This window comes from Danio rerio, chromosome 18 (assembly GCF_052040795.2).
Source record: "Danio rerio strain M-AB ecotype USA chromosome 18, GRCz13ab, whole genome shotgun sequence".
NCBI classification, from domain to species: domain Eukaryota; kingdom Metazoa; phylum Chordata; class Actinopteri; order Cypriniformes; family Danionidae; genus Danio; species Danio rerio.
This window is the reverse complement of record NC_141038.1, coordinates 39017811-39038180: the sequence shown is the minus strand read 5'-3', so window position 1 is coordinate 39038180 and position 20370 is coordinate 39017811. Positions and strand designations below refer to the sequence as shown.

The 20370-nt window shown below is 35.4% G+C and overlaps 2 protein-coding genes across 4 annotated transcripts in view; both read right to left on the bottom strand.

Annotated features, from left to right (window-relative positions):
• The window catches only part of tmem91 (transmembrane protein 91), an 85258-nt gene extending 72187 nt beyond the window's left edge, over positions 1-13071 (bottom strand). For all 3 annotated transcript variants that reach the window (XM_087293341.1, XM_087293343.1, XM_087293342.1), the window contains exon 1: positions 12577-13071. The gene's annotated coding sequence lies outside the window, so the exon portion shown is untranslated. The remainder of the gene's footprint in view (positions 1-12576) is intronic.
• Positions 1-20370, bottom strand: part of clasrp (CLK4-associating serine/arginine rich protein) — a 777720-nt gene that overhangs the window by 658783 nt on the left and 98567 nt on the right. The gene's annotated exons all lie outside the window — the stretch shown is intronic.

The window sequence follows — 20370 nt, the reverse complement described above, 5'->3', positions numbered from 1 at the left end:
CTGCGCCACTGCATCGCCCTACATTATTATTATGATTATTATATTTATTATTATTGATTTTACTGTTGTCAGCGTCACAGAATATTACCTTTATCGTTACCCCCATTATCAATTATTTTTCTTTTTTTTGATTTCATCATTATTATGAAAATGAATTCTAAATACTATTTAAATACTGCTGTTTCTGTTTTTTACAATTCTGTCCTATATTGTTGTTTATGTGTTCTATAAATCTTGAATGCTTTCCACTGCTGAATTATTATGATTCATTTAATTTTCTTTGTGGAAATATAATAAAGAACCTTCAAATTCAAACACCATGTAAAACTTTGCATAACAGTTCTCCCATAAAACATGATGAGATTAAACACGGCAAACCAGAAGGTTATCACACCTGTGCCAGTCCCTTTTAACCAGAGCTGTGTCTTTCCCTCTTCTTCATTCTTTTTCTCCTTTCACTGTCATTTTCTCCTTCTCTCTCTCTCTCTCTGTCTCTCTCTCCCTTGAGCTGGCGAGAACAGTCAGTGTTTTAGAGGAGCCATTTGCACATCTCTTAGCTGGCTGATTTCTCTCCTCCCTCAGGCCCCATTGAGCCTCACACCAGCTGTGTGTCAGAGAGAGACACAGGCAGACAGATAGACAGACAGATCTTTTTAAATTTAAAATCATTTTAAAAACATATTTTTAAAACCTTACTTTGTCTGATATTTGGTGTGCTCAGAGAACAATTATGCAATATTCATATTCCTTTTTCATATAAATTCATTTATTTTTCCAGGAAGGTCCCATTGAGATTAACATAAATCTAGTCCAGGCCAAGACAACCTCATAAAAAACATTTTTTCACATTAGCTCACCTTTATGACAACTAAGAAATACAAAACATATCCACAAAGATACCGCTTAATAAAAAATTGTATCATCAGCATTAACCTTTGTAGGTGAAGTTACTTACATCATTTATAAAGATGGTGAAAAGCAGTGGGGCCACTAAAGATCCATAGTGGACGCCGTTTTTAACTGTTAAGATCGAGAATGTATAAGTATCTACAGACACATTGAGTTCTGTCAGATAAATAATGTTTAAACCAGCTAATCTCAATATAGCCTATATTCTTAAGCCTCTGTAGAATAAAGGCATTTTCTACCAAATTGAGCGCTTTAGTTTATCTGCCAGGCGTTCTAAGTTTGCCTACTACTGTACATATTTGCCAGTCACACTTTAAAATTATATATATTCCCAGTGTTCGGTTGCAGCTAGAAGGGCATCCGCTGTGTAAAACATATGCTGTAAAAGTTGGCGGTTCATTGTCTATATATATATATATATAATTGTTTTACAAAAAAAATTTCATTAGTTAATTTTTTTTAAAACAATAATAATAGTCATTTTTCAATTTTTCATTATATGAGTGCGTGTGTGAATGCAAGAGTGTATGTCAGTACTGGATTGCAGCTTGAAAGGGCATCCACTATGTAAAACATGTCGGAATAGTTGGGGTAAGGGACTAAGCCGAAGGAAAATGAATGAATTTTTCATTAGCAATTTTAAATAACATTGCAAAATTGACTAATAATAGTTTAAAATTTTGTGCTTGGTCACATTAGTTAATGCATCATGATTCAACATGATTCAACAAGCTTTTCAAATGTAACTAACATTAAGAAAGATGTATAAATGCAGTAATAAATGTAATGCTCATTGTTTGTTAATACATTAACATGAACTATTTTTTAAGAAAATGCAATAATAAAAATCTTTATTTGATGTTTAATACAATAAAAGCAAGAAACATTTTTTTTTAGAACATAATTCCTCTATTTATTTATTTATTTATTTATTTACTCACTTATTTTAAACAAGGGGTACTTTAGATCTCAACATTCTAATGTAAGGGAATTTATTTATTCATTTTTGGCCTGGAAATACATTTTGAAATATGATTTGATATTGGACGGTTGAAGTTTAAAATGTCAAATAAAAAAAGACACATATAGGGGAGTATATCAGCTGAGAAATAAACAAATGGATTCATTAACTAATATAATAGATCTGACATATGTAATTTAATTGTACAGTGATGTACTCTTGTTGGAAAAAATAAGAACAAATATCCTTGCAATTCATAGTAAAAAGCTATAAACTGATTTCTAAAAATCCTTGTGCAATTTAAAAATATGTTTTACTGAGTCTCACTGAATATATACACAGAACTATTTACATATTACGATATGGGAATGTTCAATTGAGATTTTATATGTTTGCCTTTGAGTCATGATCTCTGTGTGTCTGTGTGTGTGAGTCTTTCTCATTATCAGTAATCTGTTTATAATGGGACATCTCATTATTCTTGCTGATCCAGTTGGGTGCAGAAAAGGGCACCGGGGCTTGACAGATCTATACTGGTGACTATGAAGAACGAGAGAAAATTAGAGCCGAGCAAAGATAAAAATGGTCGGCTTTCATTTAATTATGCTGAAATCCTGATTTCTGGTTGCAGCTGAATCTTGTGATGTCCAGAAGATGAGAAATGCTGTTTTGGCAGGCAAGATCCGGAGGTTGGAAAGCATCAAGGCATGTCCGAATGCAATGTTTGCATAACATCCTGTTGACTGAGATGCCTTCATAAGCTCAGCTGAAGGAAACATGGATATCCTTTCATATCTGGGAATGTGTTTCGAGGGCAGATTGAACAAACATTAATAAAAATGATGTTCAGTGGAGCAATAGAAAAAATAAATATACAGTGAAAGTCAGAATTATTAGCCCCCCTTTAATTTTTTTTTCTCTTTTTAAAATATTTTTCCAAATGATGTTTAATAGAAAAAAAGGGCATTTTCACAATATGTCTGATAATGTTTTTTCTTCTAGAGAAAGTCTTTTTTGTTTTATTTGACTAGAATAAAAAAAATATATATATATTTTTATACACCATTTTAAGGACAAAATGATGAGCCTCTTTAAGCTATTTTTTTTCGATAGTCTACAGAACAAACCATTTTATTACTTGCCTAATTACCCTAACCTGCCTAGTTAACCTAATTAACCTAGTTAAGCCTTTATATGCCACTTTAAGCTGTACAGAAGCTTCTTGAAAAAATATCTAGTAAATTATTATTTACTTTCATCATGACAAAGATAAAATAAAACAATTATTAGAAATGAGTTATTTTATAACTATAGTTATTTTATAACTATTTTGTTTAGAAATGTGTTGAGAAAAATGTTCTCTCCGTTAAACAGAAAACTGGGAACAAAACAAAACAGTAGGCTAATAATTCTCACTTCAACTGTATATATTCGTAATGTTTGTTTTTTTATTATTTTTAATGTTTTTCACAATTAGAGAAATGCTGATTTATTGTATTTGTTGTAGGACAAAATATATTAAAGTAAAAAAAAAACAAGTTTACAATTAAAAACAGCTCCACATAGGGCTTATAGGACACACAAGGCCAAAACACACAGCAAGAAGGTCGCTGGGTCGCTGGTTCGAGCCTCGGATCATTTGGCATTTCTGTGTGGAGTTTGCATGTTCTCCATGCGTTCGCATGGGTTTCCTCTGGGTGCTCTGGTTTCCCCCACAGCTCAAAGACATGCGGTACAGGTGAATTGGGTAGGCTAAATTGTCCGTAGTGTATGAGTGTGTGTGTGAATGTGTGGATGTTTCCCAGAGATGGGTTGCGGCTGGAAGGGCTTCCGCAGCGTAAAAACTTGCTGGATAATTTGGCGGTTCATTCCGCTGTGGCGACCCCTGATTAATAAATGGACTAAGCCGACAAGAAAATGAATGAATGAAATTCAGAGAGTAGTATGCTTTATATTTTTAATTCATTCATTTTCTTTTCAGCTTAGTCGCTTTATTAATCTGAAGTTGCCACCACGTAATGAACCGCCAACTTATGCAGCATATGTTTTACGCAGCGGATGCCCTTCCAGCTGCAACTCATCACTGGGAAATTCATTATTATTACTACTAATATTATACTATTAATAATAATACTGACAGTATATCAGGGAAAACCTTGTTAAACGATCTAACCTGACATTTACATTGTGCAATGTAAATAATGAATATTTAGTTAATACAATACTTAATAATCTACTATAATATATAATATTTAAAGTGGAATTTTATGATGTCTTCTGATGAATCATGCAACACTGAAGAAGAAAAAAAAAAACGTATCTGAACCAAAGAAATAAAAGACATTTTACAAAATGTTCCTTAATGCAGGATCTGAGCCATTTACACAAAAAGCTTTACAAAAACACATTTGTCTGTGGGCTCGATTCACAAACTGACTGGGCAGTGATAAAGCTGCTTCGGGTTGTACATACAGACACTGGTCCAGACTACCATTTCATCCCCATTTATTTAGCGTGAGATGGTCTTTTCATCTGATGCCAGCGCTTGTTAACTGAGACGACTACAAAACATGATAGCCATGCTGTGCACAGGGAGAAAACACAATCAATCAGGACTGCTGCTGTGCTTTCTCTTATGACTCTTCCAGCTTTATGTGCTAAAGTACAGGAGGTGTGCTGTATCTGCACAACTACACAAGCAGATTTCTTTTGCCAGAGGGTGTCTTTTAAATTTAAAGACTTGTGATGGTACATCAACGAACCAAACAAACCTCTAGGCATTTTAGCTAATGCTCAGGCTAGATGTAGTCGGCTAACACTATTTAGATTTATGCCTTTTCCCCACTGCTCATGTAAGTAAAACATTTATTTCAGTCACTTTTCAGAATCAGTATTTACTATGTGTATATTTACATGGATAATACATGATTTGAATACATGATTTGAATATGATTAAGACAATGCTTTAAGAATGTAATATATATATATATATATATATATATATATATATATATATATATATATATATATATATATATATATATATATATAGTGCATGCTGTCAATCGTTTAAAAAAATCAACTAATTAATCACACTTTTTGAAATTTTGAAAATTAATCGCGATTAATCACGTTTTAAAGACTGAAACTTGTAATTTTGGCTATTCAAATGTAAAATTAATGTAAACGCAAGAAAAAAGAACTATTTAAACTCAAAATATAATTGTTTATTAGAATTTTTGTTTAACTTGTGACACAGATTTCTTCATGTAAACAACATACCCACAATAAACCATCAAGATCCTGCTTGACAGCCATATTTATTACAGAAATAAAAACACAGGCATGTTAATGCCATTTGAATTTCAAAACAATCAATGCCAATAAAGAAAAATAAAATGACCTCCATGTTGGATTCTAAGAGGACTACAAAAAAATGACAAAATACGGGCATTGCAAATATGGAAAATGGAAATTATAATAACAATAAAGAATTAACTACAAAAAATTGTACTAATTGTATTGTACTCATTGTAAAGTTGTATTGCTGTGAGTTAAGTTGTCCTTTTTTGCATTCAGTCAGTTGCTAAAACAGTCCAGTCTGTTAACATTATCGACACAATGTGGGCCTTTTCTTTTGAATGATGTGAGCTGAGAGTGCAACGCAATCTCACGACAATTCGTAACATTTTGATTTAGTGGCTACGGACGAGTTTTAGGCAGGTTTATTGCTAAGAAACACGCGCACACACACAAACACACACACACACACACACACACACGCACGCACACACACACACACACACACTAACACACACACACACAAAACGCACACAGGACAGGGCACCCGGAGCAACTCCCTTCAGATTTAACACGCATGATCGCATTCATCAAATTTGCTTAAACTTAGCATTCTAAAGTATGGCTGTATTTCACAAGGATTCTGACACAACAATGCGAAGCAGACACTTGCGTTTAAGGGGGAAACACGTCAAACTTAATGAAACATTGGAGGGCGCATGCTGAAAGGCAGAGGAATGTGCTGTCTTTTACAGCTCGCGACATCATCTGACACTCTTTGAGTTATATTTACATGGACGTTATATTTACATGGACACCAATACTCCGATTTTAATGTGATTAAGATAATACTCTTATTAAGAGTCTAACCTGTAAACAGCGATTTTTGATTACCTTAAAGGACCACCGATTCACAAAATGCGGAGGTTTTTTTCTGTTCCCAATGTGGTATCAAATTCCATTAAAACAAAAGTCGAAAGTTAAAAATGAAACACTTGAAATTGCATGAAACTTTGGAGGAAACACAGATAGCCTGGTAATGCAACATTTTGCCTTCAAAAAGTGCTTTCTTGGTCTTATCCATATTTCTTTGCACGTTAAATGCATGTCGACCACAACAGGAAAAAAAAAAAAAGTGCAACTGCGTTAATTGCGTATCATGCGTTAACGCACTAATTTTGACAGCACTAATATATATGTGTGTGTGTGTGTGTGTGTGTGCGCTATATTCCGCAATATCAAACTCGTACAGCCTCCTTAGAGTGACAACAGATGAATAAACATACTACAGTTTGATAAATATTGCAGCTGTTGGACAACATGATTTACTTTTTAGACTTTTTAGGTTAGAATGTAGTTTCATCTATACAGTTTATTTATAAAGATAGTGCTTATTTTAAATGTTTATTATTTTTGAGACAGAGCGTCAGCATCCATTAGCCTGTCATTGAGCAGAGCAAAGACCAAGATGGTGACGGAGACCGCATAAATAGACCTTAAAGGAGAAAAGATCAGTGTATTTCTGATCAAAACATTATACAACTGGTAAGTGACATTCTAAGTCGATCTGTCTCTTTTTTATGTTGCAGTGCTGCATTTATACCATAATTGTATTGTATTAAGTGTGAGAGTTGAGACACACATATCAGGAATGTATGTATTTTTTGTTGGCCACTCTTTGTTTAACCCTGAGTTTTTTTTTTTTTTTTTGGTTAGCCATCTGTTTGTTTCTAATGCATCTCCTGTTTTTGTTACTGCAGACTAGTTCAGTAAGCAGAAAGAAAGAAGAAATGCCTGCATGTGTTTAGCATTTTTCCTTATCGCATACACAACAGTAATCTGGTAGTGATTGCTTTGCTTTGGATTTTTTTCAGGGTTATTTATTGTAATCTCCCGATTGCAAGAGAAATTTAGAGAACTATATGTAGACTGATGGCATTTCATGCATTTTATGCCTTATAATCTTAAAATGTCAGTAAAATCATTTGTTTTGTCATCACTTTAGACATTATGCTAGATAATCATTCAATACTAGCTCTAAAGTGACGTTTGTGAAGTGGCAACGGTTTCTGCTGTTCTGGTGTCACCTACAGATGTGAATGAATGGCAGAAGAAAGTGCAAAAGGATTTTGAGACTGTGTTTCATTTTCTTTTTTATATACACAATCCAAACGGTCGTATGAACGCAATATTACACTCGTGGAAGTGCATTATGACTGTATATCGTCACTGGTGGGACACTAACCAGTAACACTAACAAACACCTCAAATTTCAAATCTGATCTTTCAGGTCAGAGTGGCAGTTCTGTCACTTTTTGGGGTCCCCCAGCACATTTGCATTTGCAGCACATTTCTGTGAAAATATGTGTGTGAAAAATACATCAACATATAACCCAACTATATGTTTTTATAGTACCTTCCCAACTATGGGTTATTTTAACCCAGTGTATTGGGTTATATAATTTAATCCAATGCATAGGGTTATTCTGATTAAATGTAATTTTTAACATTCTAGTATTACTGTTGCTACAATTACTAGTACCACTATTAGTTTTATAATTATGATTTTGTAAATAAATAACATGCCGTATTCAAAAATATTGAAAATGCTTTTTTTCGTTACATTTTAGTTCCAGACATGTTTGTTAAAATAAATCAAGATTCACAAACAATGAAGAAACAAAACAAAGTACAGACAGTTACGAACTGTACAAGCAGAAAATCATGTGTTGATGGAGCAGAATATGTGGGCTGTAGAGACTGCAGCAGGCTTGACTCAGCGTCCACAATGTACAATGCATTTTAACCACATCCAACCAAAAAGATGGTCTTGGATTGTGAAACAGATATAAAAACATGACACAGAAAGGTAATTTGCTAAAAATAATAATAAAAAAATATATATTATTGCGTTATAGCTTAAATAAACTTTATAATGCAAAAACAACATCATGAACGCATATTAATACAGCTGTTTTGTGTCAGTTAAATCAGCTGACTGTTGAAATTCAAATTTTTTACTTAACTGGTGGAGTTATTAAATTAATAACTAAATAAAGGTAAAACAATAATCCACCAAAGCACCAAATATTTTACTCAATTAGTTGAGTTATTAATAAAAAAACCTAATAAAAGAAAACAAAAACAAAAAAAACCCTCAACTCAACCATTGGGTTAAATAAATAACTCAATGTCGTTTAGAGTGTAGTCAAACTAATGAAAATGCTTTCTGTTTTTCTATTTTAATGTAATTTCTTAAATTGCTGCAAATTCTAACACACGGGACAAAAACAGTACAGCATAGTGGGCAGCTTTAAAATGCTAAGTTTTAATCTGTATTACATTTCTGATGCAATCTCTACCTTTTCATTATTAACCCACATAAGAAGACCGTCTGTCTATGCATATTTTAAGCATAGCTGAACGTTCAATTGTGATCTATAATACTACTATTCAACACCATACAGTTGTTAATAAAAGTTCAGCACATTCCAAATAATGTAGATATCACTTACGTTTACAGTTACACGATTTAAAAGTACAATGTGAGCCTGCGGCTGCTTCTCTTATATGAAACAGTGCTGGAGGAAAGAATGAAAGAGCTCTCAGTGGCTTGACCTTACACTGGCCTTCTCCTCCATCATCTGAGTCACACACACACACACACACATAAATACTGAAATGCAATACATCCAATATAACAATAACAAGCATCTAAAAAAAAAACAGTCTTTAAACACCAGTACAGCAGATGCAGATCTGACAACTTGTCTGTGAGTAGCTCTGCGGCGCTGAGGACACATTTAATCAAATGAGGATTCCTCTCACATGTCGCACATAATCACCGGCTAATTGTTTATTACTCGTGCTAAGTAAAAGGTTATCTCTCCAGCATGCGGCAGACAGGGGAATATGGCAACACATCGCATGTGACAGAACAGCATTGATAAACAACAGCCCGAGTGCGTGTGCATACCTTGTACTCCTTATGTTGGGGATCAAATTTCCCCCCAAATATAGCAATACCAGCACATTCTGACCACGTGGGAACAGTTTTTTTTTTGGTCCACAAGAGGAAGATTACTCAAAAATCACACAAAATGTGGTATTTTGAAAATGTAAAATGTGATTGTTTCCAGTGAGGGTTGAGTTTAGGGGAAGGGGGATAGGTTAAACGCTTTGTCCAGTATAAGAATTATTATGTATATAAGAAGTACCCATAAAGATGATACATAAATGTGTGTGCATTCATGTGCATGTGCACATATATTACATCAAAACGCATTTCAGTGCAAATTACAAATGCTTGCTTATCAGATATACAGTATTTTATTAAAGAACAAAATACTGGTGTGGGAAATGTAGCTCAGTAAAATACAAGCAACTTATAATTTGAAAAAATAAAATAAATACAAGATGAATACAAGATGAATACAAGACGAGGATATCAAATGAGTACACCCCTTTAAAAATTAGAAGATAAATAAATAAAGATTGTTTTTACCCATTTCCTAGTGAATATGGAGAATATATTGTATGCATTTTATTATACTTATTATATACTTCTACATTTTTATAATGCATATTTGTTAAATACAGTCATAATCTGTAGCATACTGTATGAGTGTGATCATCTAATATCTTTAGGATAATACATATTATTTCAAATGAGGTGGTACAAAACAAATAAACTAAATCAGGGGTGCTCAAACTTTTCAGACGAAGGGCCAAACACCAAATATTATTGATAGCCATGGGCCCAAGATAAATTTACCAAACCATTTACCATGGGTAATTTGCCTAATTCATTTCATAATATAACAAAAAAATAAAAAATAAATAGAAAACATTACTTTGAATCATATTAACTAATGCAGTATAACTTTTTTCATTAGAACGTATTGTAATAAAAAACATAAACAATTCCATTTAAAACAGTGTTCAAAAAACAATTCAATGATGAAAACACTAGTCAAGTAGAATCTGCCTTTGCCTCACTACGTCGTATATTTCAATCTAAATCTGATTAATTTTTATCATTTACATTGAAATATTTAATTTCAGATGGCTTTTTTGTAGCTTAACAATAAAAGAAACAAATATAAGGTTACATTAAATTTGAAATGAAAATCTCTAAACCATTCTCAGATGACATGGCTGGCCAAATCAAAGGTTACCATGGGCCAACTTTGGCCCACGTGGCCCTAGTTTGGGCATTAATGAACTAAATTAAGCACTGTTTTTTTGTGTGTATGGCTGTATTGATTTTTCCTGTTAATGACAGTTTTGTTTTAGGTTTAATTTAGAGATTTTCACAATTATCTCATTGTATAGCATTCCATATTATTAATTTAAAAGAGTGATGTGTGTTTTTCTAAGAAATCGTCTGTGGTGTATTTATGCTTGTAATTGTTTGAGGAGATGCAGTAAAACACCATTTCTTTTCATTAGTAAAATGTAATACACTGTAAAAAAAAAATGCAGGGTTCCATACAATTCATTCATGTTGACCCAATAGAAATCGATTAAATTAACTTAACACTTTTTACAAACTTATGTGGATTGAACATAAAAAAAAGTTGGTCCTATAAAATCTCAAGAATTGTGTTGTTTCAGCTCATTTTAAACAGGTAGTTTGAACAACCAAACATAAATATATTTTTGAGTGTATTAATACACATAAATGCACAAAAGACATATATGAAGCTGCAGTGATTTTAGGATGTATGCACAGATCTAATTTAATAATTCTTGTTTGTTTTTTCCCTTCTGTTTATGTTTACTTGAGACAAAATTGACTGCATGTATGTGAATATTAGCCAAGACATGCTAATTGTGATCTAACATTTTAGTTATTTTTTTAAATGATTGTTTCTTTATTACTCCAATCTGTCAAAAATGATACACTGTCATAGCATTCTCAAAAGAGCATGGTTCTTTTGTTGAAAGCAATAACAATTATTTGCTAAAAAAGCAGAAATGTAAATAACAGCTCATTTAAGCTAGCTAACAATGGCTAGCATTGTCACTGATCAACCAGTGAGCAGATTCACAAGTTCTAGGGCAGCTGTGTTATCCATGTTTTAACATAATTATATGCATGGAATAAACCATTCAGAACATGCTGGTCACAAATAGGTTAATTGAGGAATAGATTATTTAACTACGTACCTCACCCTGAGTTAATTACAATCGGTGTACTTAACACACTGTCATCTTCCTTGCTTGTTTCTAGCTCAGAACAATATATTTGGTAAGCTTTTAAGCCTGGCATTTAAGGTTTTTGTTTTATTTGAGAGTAAAATGACATGAAGTATTTTAAATACAAAATACAAATATTAGTATTGCATCTGTTTATTTGTTTAGTCCAGGAAAATACAAATGGCAAACTACTCAAAATATGCATTTACTTAACACATATCTGTGTGTGCGTGTGTTTCTACAGGACAGTTTAGATTAGTAGTGAGATTCGTGCATGAGAGGGCGGCGCACAAAGACTTTAATATCGCACATGACCGTATGTCATGAAATAATCTCCTCTTCATTGTAATCTGGAAGTATGATTTGTAGAGGCAGAATTTAATGGTTTGTGAGCGGGTGAAGGGAGCAAATATGCTTTTTATTAAATACGAAATAAATTTTACTTTGAGTAGTTGGCTTATTGCACATCTGAACAGGAGAATTCATTTATTCCTGCTATCTTTGTGGGAAAATCTGCTACATAAATCACTACAGAGGACTGCAGTTACAATGACTAACAATAGAAATGTCTCTCTTCCTCTAATAGGCACTGCTGCAATAGCTGAAAGTGTGTCCTTGCTCAAACCAGCCTCTGTTCTGCTGAACGACAACAACCTCCAACATCTGTGACACAATAATAAAGGCAAATCTTGTGCCTGTAATGATTTGGCAGAAATAGCATTTCATGCAATGCAAAAGGAAGTTTGGTGTAATAATTTGAGATTAAATTCGTTCAACACAGCCACAACAATCATCCGTGTATGGAAATCACAAGGTTTGCTTGAATTCTTGCTTTTGGGCAGCACAAGGAGAGGTCAGAGGTCTGAACAACAACGGCACAGGAAAATTGAAAATAGGAAAATACCCCAAACATCTGTTCATCCAGGATGTGATATGACATATTATGGATTCAAAAATAATGCAAACAAAGATTAAATATTCATCCAAAGCAGCCATAGATGAACAGAATGGTATAAATATACCAGACACTACAGGTCCAGTTTCAGTATTTAAAGTCATACATTTTAATAATCTATAAACAATCGTCTATTGACTCATTTTCCTATTTAAGTATTGTAGAAGGAGCAAGTAAAAATAAAAATTATTTTATATATTATAATATAAATAGTATTAAGATTATCACAAAATATGAGAGGAAAGCCTACCTTTTTAATCTGATGCCGAACTCTTGAGTCCGTGAAGTGTGTTTGTGTGTGTCTCCCAGCGCTCCTGAACTGAGTGAAGCAAAGCAGAGGATTCCCACACTGAACTTCAGCACCACTACATATTCTCCATATCAGTCTATTTTTTTTCTAGTGTAGAGACAGAAAGATGGAATGATGTTAGACTGAAAGAGTTCACTTGAAGCCGTTTGAAAAGTGACAGCTCTTGTCTTCCAAGTTGAGTGTTGTAGTAAAGCAAGCTACTGATGGAGACACACCGCTGAAGCTGATGCTTACACTTTATTCTCTCTCTCTCCCTCTCTCTCTGCCTGTCTCTCTCACTTCACACTTCTCTGATGGAGTCAGTAGTTGCTCTTTTAATCCTGTTTATGCTGGGTATTTATACCAGCAGTGCTCTTCTAAGTCCCCCTGGCGAGACTTCTTAAAGTACAGCAGTGAAGCGGCACCTTACATCTTCCTCTCCTCTTCTCTCTCCACATCTCTCTTTTCCTCATCTACTGTCTTTTTGCGCTCCACTCCACCCCCCACGCTTCTCCCTCTCTCCTGCTCTTGTCGGTAGAGCATCAGTGTTTCACAGGGTCCTAAAGCCTGATGGTCTTTGGTGGCGTGTTTGTAGGTACAGTGCATTCATGCTACTGGAAACACATCAGTGTGTCTCCTCTCTATCTCTCTCTCTCTCTCTCTCTCTCTCTATCTCTCTCTCTCTCTCTCTCTCTCTCTCATGCACTATGTTATTTTCTATTTTCTTTAACTTGGGAGGAGGCGTCAGAGCAGTTGGCAGGTTGGCATGAGGTTGCCTGGAGGAGCATCGTTCCTGCTGATAATAAAGCCACAGTGGTTCTCGTTTCTAGTCCTCACGGCCACAGCTCTGCACATTTTGTATTTTTCTCCTATCTTCAGATGTTTGTTCTACTGTAATTCAACCTTAAATAGCTCTGTAAATGAATGCAACTACATCGTGATTCCATGTCGAGGAGAATGCAGTATTATTTAAATGGCCTTTTAGTGTGGAATATATGAATTTAAATGTGTAATTGTTTACATATTCTACTGCTATATTATGTGACAATTTACAGTCTCTATTAAGTGTCATCAAAGATTGTAATTGAGAAGCAATTATATATGGCTTGTTTCTGCTAAGCAGAACCAGTGCTTAATTCGAGCCGGATCCTGTTCTTGGAAGTGTCAGATGTTTGTGTATTTTGGCATTAATTTTGCCTGGTGAATACCTGGATGTGTATATGTGAGAGATAGAATGTTGATGAGTCAGAGTGAAAAACAGCAAGCAAAGCTGTGTGGATTGTGTGCGTGCACACACACATAAAGATAGTCTCGTTCGACCAATCAGCTTTCTTACGTTTTCAATCACTGTCATTGTTGGTGATTATTGTTTTGTGGACAGTGAGCAGTGAAAATAAATAATTGCATGGTGGCCTACATAATTAATATTTGTATATTCAATACGCCAGAGGCAGTCAAGCATATATTATTTTTTTAAACCATGCGTAAATCTGATAATGAGCCTGATTAAAAGAGATCTTGAGAAGATGAAACTGCGCAAATGGATCAGAATAGCAGGTGACAGAAGCAAAGTGATATCAAGTCAGCCTGAAAACATGGCTGAAGAGGTAACTGTGGGCTCTTCTTAAAGATTAGCAGAGGCTGCGTCCGAAACCGCATACTTCCACACTATATAGTATGCTAAAATCATTATGCGAGGTGAGCAGTATGTCCAAATTAATAGAATTTGAAAGTCAGTGGGCTCTATTTTGACGGTCCATGGGCAGAGCGCAAAACGCAGGACGCAAACGCTTTCAGGGTGTGTCAGAGCGTGTTTTTGCTAATTTAAGGACCAGAAAACCTGCTTAGCGCCATGGCGCATGGTCTAAAAGGGTTGAGTTTATTTTCTTAATGGGTTATAGATGTGTTTTGAGAATAAACCAATTGGAGTCTCATTTCCCATTCCCTTTAAGACCCAGCTGCATCGTGCCAAGAGCGCATTTGCTATTTACAGGACGCAAAGTAAGTCTAAGTGGAAAAAATGAGCATTTCACTAGCAAACAGTTAACAGTTAACAGTTTTTTTTTAACAGAAAACTGTTAAACAGAGCATCTACTGCGTGAGAGTGAGAGATAATGGAACTACTTTCACATTCGCTCTTGGATAGGGAAACCTTTACGCACAGATATCAATTAGTCTATAAATGAATAATTTTGTTTGTTAAGCGCAAATATTTGTTTCAAAACTATTTCTAAATTCAGTTATAATTTCCAGCAAACGAATAAATGAACAATAATAACAAAATGTGCTCAAAAACCTGAGTTTTATCCTAAAACACATGCTGTGCCCCTTATGGTCTAAAACCTGACAGGTGGGCAAATCTAAACTTATTTTTTAATAAAACAAATATAAATATGGATATAATAAATAATACTGCTAATAATAATAACATTATACAAAAGTGAACTGAAAAAGCCTCCCGAGATGAAGAAGACGTAAAAGCAGTGATTTTTCATATTTATGTAGGCTCGAAAATAATATGTTTTGTAATATTTTAATCCTTTATATTTATATCCTATATCTATTCTTATTATATCCTATATATATATCCTTAATGTTTAAATTTTTTCATATGTAAAGATATTTGCCTATTGCTCTCTTGTGCGTATTAAGTAGTGCATAAGCGAGGCGAAACTCTGTGCCGATAGGGCCCAGTATGTGTGAAGTACCCGGATGACTTACTACTTTTGGTGCGATTCTGAAGTGCGCATCCCATGCACGCTGCACTATCCCATAATGCCCCACAAGAGAATTCATGAATGAGAGTGGAACGGCTCAACTGAGGCAGATAGGTCACGTGACTATGACAAAATGGAAGATGTAGTACGTCCGAATTCCATTCATACTTTTCACATTCATACTGTATAGAACATACTTTTCTAATGGAGTAGTACGTTTAAATTCAAATGCAGTACCTACTGAGTAGTAGGCAGTTTCGGACGCAGCCAGAGTGAGTAATTGTCGCTTGGCACATAATAGTGAAGTGAATTAAATGTCAGTGGTGTTAGTAAACTGAAAATTGATGTTTCATACGATTTGTGTTTGTAGCTACATGTTTGTTTGTTTGTTTTTTAGCCATTGTTGACCCATAATGTTATATTACACAAAATAATTAAAGAGAATTCAGACATTTGCTATATATATTGTTTTTGTATTAACCGCTTACTAAAGTTATGTTCTGGGAAAACTGAAATTGTGTGGTGAACGTCGGTCACGGTAACTTTTATTTCCTGGTTTTGTTCCAGAAATTATCCATTTACAAATTAAGCACTGACCAAAACGTTTCAGTACAAGAAAGTAGGCTATGGGACACATTCATGTCCATTTTCAATGTCAGAAAATCCAAAAGAGCAAACTATACCGAAGCAGTTTTTTGGGATGCTTTTTTAAGGGTATGGACCTAGACCAGGCATAAACTCTGTCCTGCAGAGTTTTGCTTTAACACTAAGCAAAAACACAACCTGAACATGCTATTCAGTTTCTTCAAGATCACTAGAAATCTATAGGCAGGTGTGTTTGATTAGGTTTGGAGCTAAACTCATGCATGACTCCGACCCTCCTCATCCCTGAGCTACACTAACTGCTGAACACTGATTGGTTTACAGAGAATCGTCACTTGCACCTGCAACAAATCAGGAAAGTGACAACATAGTAAGCGGCATTTTTAAATATACAGCCAAAACAAGACACTGGCTGTGTCTGAAACCACCTACTACTCAGTAGGTACTGCAATTGAATTTAAATGTACTCAGCTGTTAGAAAATTAAGCTCATACAGTATGAATGTGAGCAGTGTGAATAGAACCTGGGCGTACTACATCCGCCATTTTGTCATGATCACGTGACCAACCTGCATGAGTTGTGTTGCTTCACTCCCATTCATGAATTTTCTCGTGGGGCATCATGGGATAGCGTAGCTTGCATCTGATTTACACTTCAAAATCTCATCAGGCTACTTATTTTTGAATTCTATGAATTCAGACATACTACTTGGCTCGCTTACTGATTTTATTGTACATATATAGTATGGAAGTATGCAATTTCATATGCAGTAACTGAGTTCAAACAAAGCTTGTTGTCTTCTTGTGACAAACAGCTGCGTGCCGAGAAGAAAGAACAGGATCTGCTGTATGTCCTGCATCGCTGTTTATAGTGTTGTTCACTTGTCGCGTTTAAAGCTGTGGTCACACTAGAGTTTGATAATGCGAAATTCTGCCGTACAGCGCTGCAAAAACAGGTGGGAATAAACAAGATTGTTAGGCATCAAAAAAGCGAGTGATTGCTCCATGTTTTAAATTTCTGTCTAGAGAGTTCATGTTTTGATCCTCGATTGGTCTCATGCAGTCAAGTGATGGGATTTTGCAGGTCACAGTTCACCAAGTTTGAACTTTGCACCGCAGCAACCTGCAAAACTTGATGCCTGCGTTTCCGGTCTGACGCATTCGCGTGCGTTTGAATGTAAGTCTATGGGGAGAAAAGTCAAGTGTGACCGCAGCTTATAACTTGGAAAGTAGGAAGGGTGCTTCTTCTAAACTGTATTTGTGCGTGCTTTTGAAATGAGCAACTTGAGTATGCAAAAGATATCATTTGTAAATGGTTTGTATAGCTTCCTTTTTCGAGCTTAAATGACGTTGATCTCTTCACTCCTGCGCACACTATGTCTACCAAGTAAGGGTACTGTTGGCAGAGGAAATAAAAGCTTGACCAAGGTGACATAAATTTTAATATGGAGATGAAACTGTATTATTTTTTAATGTGGTGTATTTATGAGTTAGTGTCAAAACAGGGCTCAAACACTGATGCTCTCCGAACAATGCCACATAGTAGAAATTTTGCTGCAGTGCCCGGGGAGCAGTTGATGGTTTGGTGCCTTGCTCAAGGGCACCTCAGTGGTGGATTTTGAAGGTGGTAGAGAGAGTGTTCATTCGCTCTCCTCATATAAAACTACTGAATGTACTGGATATTCAACCTACAACTTTAGGGTTACAAGTCTAACTTTCTAACAATTAGGCTACAACTACTCAGTTGCTAATTAGATGATTAGAAAACAATATATTTTATAGTCAACATGTTGGATGGATGAGAAACGGACAAGAATAAAGATCTGAACAACTCTGACAATAGTCAAATTGCTATGGCAAGGCAACGAGTCAGCATATCTCTGAAATGCAGTTGTGGGAGTTTTGTTTTAGGTTTCGTGCAACTAAAACCCATCATTGCTATTCCAAGGCTATATCCTTTGTGCAAACAGAAGGTCTATTGTGGCACAATACACAAAAGATAAATATAATGATGGATTTAGGAGGATATGGGACTGCATAGCCATAGTCCAGTCAGAGTGTTAATGATGGCGCTATTCACAACAAAAGCAGCTATAATGGGCACGCAATTGTTGCCATTGGAAGGTTGCCTGGTCTGACAAGTCCCATTTTCTTCTACATCACATAGACAGATGTCTATGTGTGCACCATTTATTTGGGTAAGTGATGGCACTAGTATACACTGTGGGATAAGGACAAGCCTGTCCAGTCATTCCAGTGAACATAGATGTGACATGTGTTACCTACTTAAACACTAGTACACCTCCTTATGACAATAGTTTACCCTAGGGGAAGTGGCCTCTTTTAGCTACATAATTTGTCCTGACAAACTGCATGCATTGGTCAGGAGTTGTTTAAAGCAGTGGTTCCCAACCTTTTTTTGCCTCTTTTTTCCCTTATATTGTAAATATGGTAAATATTTTGAGCCCTCCCTCCACATTTAATGATATTACTGCTCATAAAAGTTTGCAGTAGAGATGACAAAAAATGTTCGATGTTTCGTAGGTTGCTAGGCGACCATTAACCGTTTTCTCAGAGGATGACAAGCTAAAAAAACATTGCTGTCTCTCTAATACAAGTTTTAATTATGGAGAAAAGTATAAAGCACTGCAGTGTTGGTGTGAACTGTGTTTATCTGAGAAAAATAATCTTACCGAAATGTGAATATTCCATTACAGCTGAAGCTGATTGGTCAATTCTTGTCACGTGACTTGCGGTGCGCTCTCGGCCCGGGGTTCATTGGTGCAAGCGTGTCAGGCCCCTTGTGCGCGCAAACCACGCACGTCCATTGGAAATAACAATCTCGTGCAGATTCTAGAAACACACGATATGCGAATGGCTCCTAAAAGGCCGCCGTCACATGGGATCTCCATCAGTTGATCTTCTTGCACAGACATGCTGGATTCACCTTATTTGTTGACAAATCGGTTGCATATCCATTCATTGGCAGTTCCTTCACTTGGCCTTTTCCCCTTGGCAAAGAAACTTACTAAAGACGTCTGTTTCTTACTCATTTTGCTGCTTTTGGGTTAAATTTGAGCTCTAAAGTGACCAAGATGTAAGCGAGAGAATACGGTCATTTTTCAAAATAAAATATCATTCAGACTAAAATAATAAAACTTAAGTAATTAATGATTTATTGTGCAGCCTGGTACCAATTGATCCACAGAACGATGGTTGAGGACCACTGAGCTAAGGGATAAAATGAACTAAGGCAACACGATCATTCTCCTAATTGTCCACTGCTAGGAAATTTTTTAAATATGACGCGACCCCCCACAAAGCTCGCTGAGGCCCCCTTGTGGGCTGGGACCCCCTTGTTGGGAACCGTTGGTTTAAAGAATATAATGATGAATGTGAATATAGAGTTGAAGGTGTTGCCCTGGGGTTAAAATTCCCCAGATCTCAATTCATTTAAGTTGTTGTAGGATGAACTGGACCAACAAGTTCAACCCATAGCATCTCACAACATACAGAACCTTAAGGATCTGTTGCTAATGTGGTGCCAGAGACTGACGTACACCTTCAGGGGGCTTTTAAATCCCATGCCTCAGTGGGTCAGTGCTATTTTGGCAATATCAGAACACCAGTATATTAGACAGGGTGTTATAATTTGTTGCTTTATCTGTGTAAGAGGGATTGGTCATGCCTATTCTGTTGAGGTGACTGCCGATAATGAATGACTGAGTGAGATTACTTTGAAATAGTATTTCAACCTTGACAACATAAACAGATCTTTATTGCATGTGCTGCTTTTAATCAACTGCAGGTAAAGACCAGTTATTTCTAAAACAAAAGAACAAAGGAAATCTAAATAGAGGTATTTGCTGTGAGGCCTGTAGTCATGCATAACTCAACACTTTTTTACCGTACATGCACAATCAATATACGGTGCATGTGACAAAGGTTGTCATCATAATAGCATGTACACAGGTACCAGATTTTGTTTTTGCAAACAAGTCACTTATGTCAATAAAATCTTTTCCCAGCAATTAGTTCATCCACAAGGTGATAGCTGTCTTGATGCATTGATTCAAAATCAATAAAAAAAGAACTTATGCACTGACTGAAACAAACCGCACTGACTGGAACGTGCACAAGCTATAGCAACAATGCATGCCTACATAGAATGTACTCTAGCATGCAATAATGCAGTGTCATTATAGAGTTTTTACCCATGGGTGACAGATGGAGATACATATTTTTTGTTGCTGTGGGCATTCATTGAAAACCTGTATATGGGTATAAATCAAATGAAGAATACTTTGAAACAGTGCATGATGATCTTTAATGTATGTGTAAAATAACAAAGTAAACTTAAGAGTTGCTTGACAACACAATGTCTGGACTCCATTGCAAGATTTAGTGATTACTATAGCAATCACTATCTGTTTTGA